We start from the raw sequence: 10004 nt of genomic DNA, 5'->3' as shown, positions 1-10004 counted from the left end.
GGAGAGCAGAGAGGGAGGACGCGGTGACCCCGGGATGCTCCCTGGGTGCTGCTGGGATGCAGAGCTGGCACAGGGCTGTGCCAGGGCATGGTTGGGGCAGCTGCTCCATTGTGCCCCAGCCCCAGGAGCAGGTGGGTATTTCTTGCACCCCACAGGACAGGTGCTGTGACATCCCCTCTGTGCTTTTACAGGGTGGGAAGGGTTCAGGGGCTTCTCGCAGGAAGCCTGACTGCTCCTCGTCTCAGAGCTGGGAAGACCCTGGGGGAAGTCGCAGGAGCAATGATCCGTCATGTGCCAGTGACCCGGACTGGGATATTTTTAAGCAGGGAATAAAAATAGACTCTAGCTGACGGCAAGCACTCCCTCTTGGCACCACTGTCAAGGGGGCTGGGGGCTGTGCTGGGGGGCAGGGTGCACCCCAGCCCCTTGCACCCTGACCAGCCTGAACCCAAGCCCTGTATAGTTATTCTCCCACCATGGCCCATTGGTCCTGGCACACTCGTAGGGTGGCCCTCATGTCACTGCTTGCACCCTGAGGACCATCACCCTGCCGAGGCACACCCCTTCCTCCTGCAGCCTGCAAATGCCGGGCTGTTTGTGCTGGGCTGCTGATGCCCCCCTAGAAATCGTGCTGCCTAATGTATGGCTGCCTGTGAGATAATGCAGGCTGCTGCTGGCCCCAGGACCTGACTGAAACGGAGATTTGTTTCAGCTGAATAACTTGCTGAATCTATAAATAAACTGGGGTGGGGGGGAGGAAGCAACCACAGAGCACAGGAGCCTCTGCCTTCCTGACCTCTGCAGCACTCAAGGCAGCTGCCCCCAAATACTGCCCAGCTGTGCACTTCTGCCACCTCTCACGACAGCAGCACCCAGGGGGACAGCGAGAAGGATGCTCTTGGGACATGGCTCCTTGTCCAAATGGGAGCTTTCCATGATGGGACCAGTCACTTGCCCTCCGTGTCTCCCAGCTCCGGCTCTCCCAGGCCAGCCCTGGCACTTGGCGCATTTCTGGCCCCAGGGACCCCAGCAAGGAGCCATATGGGACCAGTTTCTTGCCTCGGGCTTCCCAGTGGGCAAACTCTGCTCTCAAACCAGTGAGATTTGGGATCCAGGAGTAAGCCCACATGCAGGCACAGGGCAAGGGGCAGCAGAGCCTTCATGCCATAGCAGCAGCTTGGAGAGACCCCCACTCCTGCCTTCCTTCCTCCTCCTCCTCCCCCTTCACGCCTGGCTGCCCATGGCCGTCTCACTCCCGCTCTCCATTTGCCTTCCCAACAGATGTTGGTGTCTCTCCTCTAACGAGCGTTTTAACGCCAGAATCTCTCTCACCCCCTTGACTGGGAAGCAAAAAGCTTGACATCTCCCATCAGCATCAAAGTCACTCGCCCAAACACCCCGCACCCCGCTGCGGCTGCTGGCGCCTCGCTCCTCCATGCCCACAGCCCGGTGCTGCTGGAGCTAACCCAGCATGGTGCTGAGAGCACCAGGAAGGGGCCCAATGTCCACCGCCCGCCACGTTCCTGGACCCCACATGCCCTGTCCTTGCCTGCAGGGAGTCGCCTCTCCATATCCCCATCCCAGCGGTGTCCCCTGGGGAGCCGCATTTGGAAATAGCCGGGAGCTGGGGAAAACTTCCTGGGATTCCCTGCGGAACAGGGACCGGGGTTGTTAGCTTAAAACTGGCTGCGGAAAGGCACGCAGCCACCTTCATTAGCACCAATAAACCCTCAGCCCCTCGCCATGCCAGGCTGTGGCCGGTGGTATTAATTATGGGCAGGAGCTGGCGGGGGGGTGAAGGAGCCATCACCCAACTGTGTCCTCCAGCATCTCTTTGTGTCCCCGTTGCCAACACGGGAGGGCTGCGAGCAGGGCAGGAGGCAGCGATCCTAAATATCGATGTCGGCCCCGATCAATGCTATCTCCTTTTTCCATGCCTATGAGCTCATTGATTTTTTTTTGTTGTTACCTCTCTGTTTATGTAATGTCTGAACTTTGCACAACTGAACCGTTTAATGTGCAGAAAAGAGCCCTGTTGCCATGAAAACGGACCTGCAAATGACAGCACGAATGCGGAGATATCCCTGTTTTATTGGGCCATACTGAATGTATTTTAACCTTGATAAGTCAATAACTTTTCGTACAAAAGGAACCAAAGCAGCTACGGCTTTCAGAGCCTTGAATGCATTTAAAGCGGAGAGTAATGGCCCGGTTTTAATCCCCTGGAAATCTTTCTCATTCTGAGGGCCAGTCATTTCCAGAGTAGACTGACATTTTGGTCAAAGAATTACAGCGTGCATTTGTCAGGATGAGAGATGAAAACGCTCAGCGCTCCAGATTGCTAGCGCCGGTCAAAAATAATGATATTAAATTAAAGGGACACCATCGTCTTAAAGATCAGCGGTTATGATCCCGCGTATCTCCGCTTTGTGAGCACAGTGGCGGGCAGCCGGCATGGAAAACTTTGGGTGGGCTCCCTGGTGCTGCAGGGGAAGGACTTCCCCGCTGCCACCCCGGATCCGGCCGATGCATTATTTATTTGTGCTAAAGCAGAAGGACTTTTAAAAATCTCTCTCCTCCAGCAGCGAGGGCTGCCCGCTTCCTTTTTGCAATTCAATCCCTCTGGATGTGGAAGTGGAGCTGGTCTCACTTTGCAGAGCTCATTCATGAGCAGATTAAGGCTTTCCTTGTGTTCCCAACATCGCTGGGTGAAATTTATGTTCCGGCAAAGTATTCACGGGTTCCCTGAATCACAAAAGTGTTTCTTCTCTGTAAAGTCTTAAAAAAAAAAAAAAAAAGGGATGTAAATGGGGAGGTCAGAAACGCTTAATAGTATCTTCTTGAAGGCAGTGCTGAAACACCCACCTTTTGAAGTTCGCTATTTCAAGATGGATCTCTTCCCCAGCAAAAACACCGTCACCCTTTCAAGTCCTTGTGAGTGACTTCAGGTGGTTAAAACAATTTCTGAGAAGAATGAGGGCTCCAGTTTTTTGTGCAGAATAAAAAGCAATCTTTCTTCCTGAATTACTAATAGCTTTGATTAAATTATCTTTGAAAAATCTAAGTGCTGTTCACAAATCTATAATGATTTTATTCTTATTGCTGGCCTACATTGCAACAGAGAGAGCAGATAAATAAGCTGCAGAGAACGTACAAAGCTCCACAAGAACCTGCCAGATATATGAGCTAAAAATGTTTGAACTGAAACAAATGAATAGTATGAATAGCCCTGCTCAAAGAAGGAATTTATTCAATATAATGTATTTTCACAGGGAGGATAATATGTATTATAATTACACAGAGGAATCGCTCTCCTGAAAGCATATCTAGCTATTATTTTAATTTCTCAACCTTCAGCATTTGCTGGATCAGAAGTGGTGACTGGAGCATCTCCCCGTGTTCGGAGATACCCAGCCCCCCGAAACAGCTCCTGGGTTTCAGCTCCCCTCCCGCACACCCAAGGCCCAGGATGCCTGGGGAGCTGCTGGGGGCTGCCTGGGACAGAGGAGCTGCTAAGGCCCCAAGAAGTAGCCAAATCATCCCAAAACTTCTCAAAGCCTTGTGGTGCAAGGCAGGAGCCGGGGAGGAGGGAGTGGGAAGGTGGCAAACCCCAGGATCACGTGCTGGGCTTCTTCGGGTGTGCTCGGCAGCGGGGAGCTGCATGTGCACGTGCATAGGGCTCCTCAGTGTCATTATGGGCAAGAGTGAACGGGCTGCTTCTCAAAGCCCTCTCTATCCATGGACGCTCGCGCTCCCACAGCCTATGGCAATGGTACGATGGATTTGGGGAAGGGATAAAGGGGCTCAGACTCGTGCGCGTGCGGGAAGACTCAGCGATGACAGCACTCGCTCTGATGACACAGCCCACGGGGGGCTCAGCGGTGGCTATAGCCATCGCCGCGGTCGGACGGGAACACTGCACTCCTCCAGCCCAGGTGTCACTCCCTGTTTGTCGCGGCTGTGGCACCGCGGGTGGCGGGGGGGACACGCCGCAGGGGACCCGTCCCCGTGCCGTCGGGAGCCCCGCGGGGGGGTCCCCCCGAGGGAAACCCTCCTTCGGCGCCGGGACTACAACTCCCATCAGGCCCCGCGGCGCCGAGCGGGGACATGGCGCGGCGGCGGCGCGCGGGGCACGCCGGGAACCGCAGTCCCGCGCCCTGCGCCGGTCGGTGCCGCCTGCCGGCCGCCCGTTCGAATTTTCCCGCGAAAGGGGCGCGTGCGGCGGGACGACCACGCCCCTCGCCTTCCCGCCCCTCCCCGCAGGACGCGCGGCGGCGTCCCCTTGGTAACGCGCCGGGGGCGGGGCCGAGCCGCGTGCGGCCGCCGGGCCCCGCGCGGGGCGCTTCAGTGTCGCCGCAGCCGCGCGCCGGGCGGGAGGCAGCGCTGAGGGGGCCGCGCCCCGCCACCGCCACCGCCACCGGGCCGCGGCCGCCGCCGCCACCGCCCCCCCCACCCCCCAGCCCCGCTGCGCCACGGGCCGGCGGACACCGATCGCCGCCGCACAAAGGAACCGGAGGACCCGCGGTGTGATGCCCCCGGGGGTCGCCGCGCCGCCTGAGCCCATCTGCGCCGGGTTTATTTTATTTTAATTTTTTTTTTCCTTTTTTCCCCCCGCCCCCCGGATATTTTTCCTCCCCGCCCCGGGGGCAGAGCGCCGGGAGCGCCGCACGCTGGCCGCGCACGGGGCGGGGCGGGCCGCCGGCGGGGCGCGGGGCCGGGCGGGCGCCGCCGCTGCTGCTGCGCGGCCCGGGGGGGGCGGCCCGGCGAGCCCCGCACCGCAGCGGCCGGAGCCGGCCCGGATCCAGCTCTGACGGTAACGGGGGGCCGGCGGCGGCGGGCACCGGGGAGGGGTGTGTGTGTGGGGGGTGTGTGTGTTACCGGCGCGGGAGGGGGTGGGCGCGGGGGACCGGGGGGCTCCGGCTCCCGGGGCGCATCAGGAGGCGGCGCCGCCGCATCGCGGTGCCCGGCGGTGCCCGGCTCTCCCCGGCCGCGCAGCCGCGGGGGAGGCACGGCGGGCACGGAGCCGCCGCCACCGGCTGGGGACCGGCTCGCCCGTCGCTACCGGAGAAGAACGAGAACAACTTTTGGTTTTGGGGTTTTTTTTTTTCTTTTTTTTTTTTAATTTTTTGTATGGCTTTTTGGGTCGCCTGACTCGTAAGTGGAAATAAAATATCCACGGGTGCCTCCACGAGGAAAGCTGAGACACTTCCAGCGTGAGCCGTCCGTGAGCTGCTGCCTTCTCCTGCCGACCCGGCTGCCCGCTTTCGTCTGGGGAAAAAAAAAAAGGGGGGGGGGGAGTTTTCTCCTCCGCCCGCCCGGAGGCGGCGGGGAGGCGCCCGACCCCCCTGGGACACCGGAGCGGGAGGTGGCCGAGCCAGGACACCCGCCGCCGACCCCGCGCCGGTGTGGATACCGCCGGTCACAAAGGAGACGAGAGGAAAAGGAACCACCCTGCGATGTTTTATTTAAAAGCCGGTCTCCCTGGCTGCCTCCCGCCGTGTCAGGTAGCTCTGCCGGAGGAGAGCTGTCTGCGGGCGACGTGCATCCCCCGAAACGAGCTCCGCTGCGGAGGGAGCAGCCCTGTGGCACCTTCTGGACCGTCGGCGCTGGGAATACGATTCACCGGGGACGAGGCGTCGTGGCCCCCGAGAGCCACCGGGCAGCACGGCTGGGCATCCGCCGAGGCCGCGACCAGCTCTGGCCGGGGGCGAGCGGGCTGTGCCGCCTCTCCGGCTCGGCCCCCAACAGAAAATGGGATGTTCCCAGTGCCAGCGGTGGCGGCTCAGCCCCAGCATCCGAATCCGGCTCTGGGGAGAGCCGTGAGATCGTGGGAATTTACTGGCTGGAGAGGCAGGGCCTGGACGCAGAGAGCCGGCAGCAGCTCGGCACAGCTCGCTGCAGGGCACCGCTGCTCCGGGTGAAACCCTGGCGCGGCTCCGGCCCTGCGGGGATATTTCTGAGCAGAGGCAGCGGCAAAGTTTTACAGCCGTGCTTGGTGTTTTCCGAGGGGTCAATTTGCGTGGCGTCGGGCAGTGGTGGTTTGCCTGGCTCTGGCCGTCAGGGCACAGATGTCTCTCTAGGGAGTTTTTGATGTATGTATGTGTGTGTATATATATGTGCACCCTCCTGATAGGGATGCCCTTGTTGAGAGGCTGCAGGCAGCTTGCCTGGGCGGGCGACGTGCTTTCACGGAGGGCAGAGCGCTAAGGGCGTGTGGCCGTGGGGGCAGAGCCACGTGGCCCCTCTCTCAATAAGGAGTGTCCCGTGTCTGGCTTGGGATGGTTTAGTGGGATTTGGCAGTTTTGTACCTTCCCGTGCCCCGGGTGTGGGGTTTTACCCTCCGGCGTGCCGGGCACATGCCACTGCTGCCTGGTCCGGGTGCCGCTCCAGTGGGACCCCGGCTGGCAAAGCCTTCGCACGTGGGCTCTGGTGCTGGTGGGTGAGGTGGGAAACGTCCCTGGCAGAGGGCACTTAGCATCCCGGGCCCTCGGGAGGGACTTTTCTTACTAAGGATCCATTCAAACTTTCAGGAGTGGATTCACAGGGGCTGACGGCCACGCTGGGGCGAGCCATGGTGTGAGCCATGTGCCGTTGGGTCAGGCTGCCTCAAAGCCGTAGCGGAAGGAGAGGGAAGCTCTCACCGTGGTGCCTTCCTCTGACCTTGTATGTAGAGCCGGGGAAGAGAAAGCCGTTCCCCGGCTGTGGGAGCCTGGCTTGTTCTCCCGGATTGAGGAACAGCTTTCCTGCTGGCTGAGTGGGTTGATACCGGTGGGGCGCGTTCTTTGTGCCGGAGTAGCGCCGGCTGCGAGACGGGCCCCGTTTCAGCTGACCTTATTAAAAATTGAAATATCTCGGTGTGAATGTTTATCCCCAGGCTGGAACAGAGAAGGCCGGGGAGGGAGGAGATGGGGTGGCTGCCGTGCCTTGCCCCAGGGGACAGAGCCCCTCCGGGGAAGCCACGTCACCTCATTTTTTTAAGCCTCTCTGGTTATCTGTTTTATTTGAGCCTGAAACATGCATCCATCCCTGAGCAGACTGCGGAGGAGCCTGTTCTCTCCTCGTGTTGTTTTTCAATTGCAGCCTGCTGCCCTGCCTGGGGAAGGGCTCCAGCTCCCAGGGCCGAGGGTCTCCCGGGTCCCACGACCCCGCGGTGGTGGTCCGAGCCGAGCGTGGTGCTCCACGCCGGCTGCCGTCCCCGAGCTGCGCCCGCACTCCCCGCCGTGCGTGCGGGATTAGTGCTGGGCGTTTGCATCCCTGCCAGACGGCAGAGTTAATTTTTGCCCGAAGTGGTTTTCCTGCGTGGCCTGAACTTGTGCAGGAAAACCTACAGTGAAGCCGGGCAGCCCCACTCCCCTCTCCGGCCTGATCCTGGCCCACCTGCGGCACAGGGAGCTACGGCCCCGTAGGTATTTCGTGAGAGCCAGCCCACCCTGCCATCCTCCCGCTATCGGGGTACCGAGGGCAGGGATGCGGGTCCCGCCGCTGAGCGTGGTGGGTGCCAGGGCGATGGGGCTAGTGGCGGGAGCCTCACGGCCCCGCGGCTCCTTTAGGGGACAGAGTGGGGTATCCTTTCCTGGCAGGGCAAGGTCCTTTGCTGGTGGCGTCTGATCCTCGGACGGGGACAGTCTGTGCGCCGTGACCCCCCCCACCCAAGGCTAGCTGGTGCCGCCCGCAGGGATGCTGCAGCTGGCGGGGTGGGCCGGGGGCTGCACCTGCCGGGACCCCGCTCCCAGCCCCGCCGGCATCTGTGCCGCCGCATGTCCGTCTGCAGCGGGCGCATGCATGCAAAAATAAGACATTTCTTCTTTCTCTTCTGCCTGCGCATTCCTCAAAAAGCTAATATTCATGAAAGGTAATTCAATCAAACCGCGATGCCTATCAGCTAATGCAGCAAAGCTGGCGCAGGGGTGAGAATGGGAGCCAGGAACACAAAAGCCCTGTTTTATTACCTCCTGCTTGCCTGAGAATTGCTTTTCTCCCTCGAGTGAGCCGGCTAAAGCTGGCTTTATTATGTTAACCTATTTGCGTGTCAAGAGCTATTGTGCCTCTCTTTATCTGTGTTTGTATTTGCTCGATGCAGGGAATAAAAGGACGAGGCGAAAATGGATGGCTGGTCAGTGCTTTGCACTCTGGGGGCACTGATTGGTTGCTAAGTGATTTGCATCCCCGGTAATCGCTTTTATCTCGGAAGGATGTCGTGTATAATTATAAGCCTACTGACATCTTTTGAAATCTGCCTAATGGGTGTTTTTAATTTACATGGGAAGCAGGGGCTATTTGTGTTGCTCTGATTACAGGTTGTGCGACTATATGGTTTAAAATATAGATATTTCCATAGACGTGGGGGACCGTGAGTGATGAGGCTGTGATTTTTGGTGAGTCCCTGCTCTCCCGGGGATGGGTGGAAGAGCAGAAGTCACTGTACATGAGTTTGGGGTTTAATCTCTTAGCTCACCACACAGCCTGGGGTGCTGCTGGACTGTGTGCTTGGCATGTGTATCAGCCGTTCCTGTAGCTGTCCCGTGATATGAAACGAGGTGGGCTCCTGGCTGCTGCAAGCCAGACCAGGCTGTGCTGCCCCTGGCTGTTTACCCCCAGGAGCTCCACTCCTCAGGCCTGGGATGAGGCATGGGGCAGGGGCCATGCCACCAAGCCCCCGCTCCGGGTATCCATGCCAGCGTGGGGCTGATGGTGCTGAGCAACCCCGCTGTGCTGCGGCTGTGCCGGTGCGAGCCCTGTGGCCAGGTGGAGAGGGGAGCTGGCTGTGCCAGTGAGAGGCAGCCCAGGCTCTGTCGTTCCTCGCTCAGCCTCCCCCCATGCAGAGTGCTGGGTGCTTCACTGGGCCGGGGGGGTAAATATTTAACCGGTGCCCGGTGCTCCAGCTGAGCCCTGCCAAATCGTGGTTCTCAGGAGCTGTGTGATCCTGCGTCTTTATTAGAGCTGCAGCTGGTGGGTTCGCATGGCTGCAGCGGAGCTGCCGTGTTTGCTTATGGCAAATAAAGCTTCTGATCACCTGCAGTCCCGCTGTCAGCTCTGGGCACCTGCACCCGGTGGGCTCTGAACCAGGGGGCACACCGGACCCTGCTGTGGCATTAATGGGGCTCAGGGTGTGCTTCTGGTGCTGGGGGCATTGACAGCGCCATGGGTACATCTCTTGAGCAGGTGGTGGAATGTGGGTGCTCTGAGACCATCCTGTGTGTGCTTGGGTGTGGAGGAGCCCCAGTGGGCAAAGCAGCCCAGCAGGAGCACGATGCCGTGCCAGCCATGCCAGTGGTGCTTTTGGCTTTCCTGCTTTCTGCCTCCACGCTGGTAAATCATTGCAGTGCCTTAGGGGCTGCCAGGGAAAGGTGGAGGTCTGAGGTGGAGGTCATGGTGAGATGAGGGGTGTTGGGGTTCCTCCTGGGGCTTTGTGCACCAGGGCTGGGACATCTCTCAAACATGTAGAGGCCCTGACATGAGGTTGGTGCTCACGATGGGTGCAGGGGTTGGGCTCCCTCTGCAGTGCGACCTGGGTTGGATGAGGGTGCAGGGCAGGTACTGGGGGCAGGTTACTGACGCAGGTAGCTCAGGCCAGCTGCCTTCCTTCTCTGGGAAGGACCACACCTGAACTGCAAGCATGCCCAAGCACATGCCCCGGCTCCCTCTGGCCATGCACAAGGTGACCCCATAGATTTGTGGGGCTGAGGTTGTTTCATGGCAAATGACACCGGAGGCAGCGCTGTTCCATCCTCTGCCGTGCCGGCTGGGGTGCCAGGCTGGTGGGAAACGCAGGGCCCGGGAAGAGTCAATATGGGCAGGGGCGAGTGCTGGACCCTGAGCTCCGGGGTGCTGCACCCTCCTGCGTGGGCAGCCCTGTCCCATCCCACCCCGTCCTGGCTGGCGAGCGGCAGGCACCGCTATTTATGGCTGACTGTAAACAAACTCCCAATGAAAGAAAGTTAATGACCTGAGACTGACAGGAGCCTGCTGGGAATTTTTATAGCCCCTGGGACTCCTTTCGCTAA

At 59.8% G+C, this 10004-nt stretch overlaps 1 protein-coding gene across 1 annotated transcript in view; it reads left to right on the top strand.

The window, feature by feature from the left end:
* Positions 1-4362: 4362 nt before the first annotated feature.
* Positions 4363-10004, top strand: part of FAM222A (family with sequence similarity 222 member A) — a 31857-nt gene continuing 26215 nt past the window's right edge. Inside the window, exon 1 of the mRNA XM_064466307.1 lies at positions 4363-4813. The gene's annotated coding sequence lies outside the window, so the exon portion shown is untranslated. The remainder of the gene's footprint in view (positions 4814-10004) is intronic.

This window comes from Phalacrocorax carbo, chromosome 15, assembly GCF_963921805.1.
Source record: "Phalacrocorax carbo chromosome 15, bPhaCar2.1, whole genome shotgun sequence".
In the NCBI taxonomy this organism is placed as follows: domain Eukaryota; kingdom Metazoa; phylum Chordata; class Aves; order Suliformes; family Phalacrocoracidae; genus Phalacrocorax; species Phalacrocorax carbo.
This window is presented reverse-complemented; position numbering and strand designations above follow the sequence as displayed.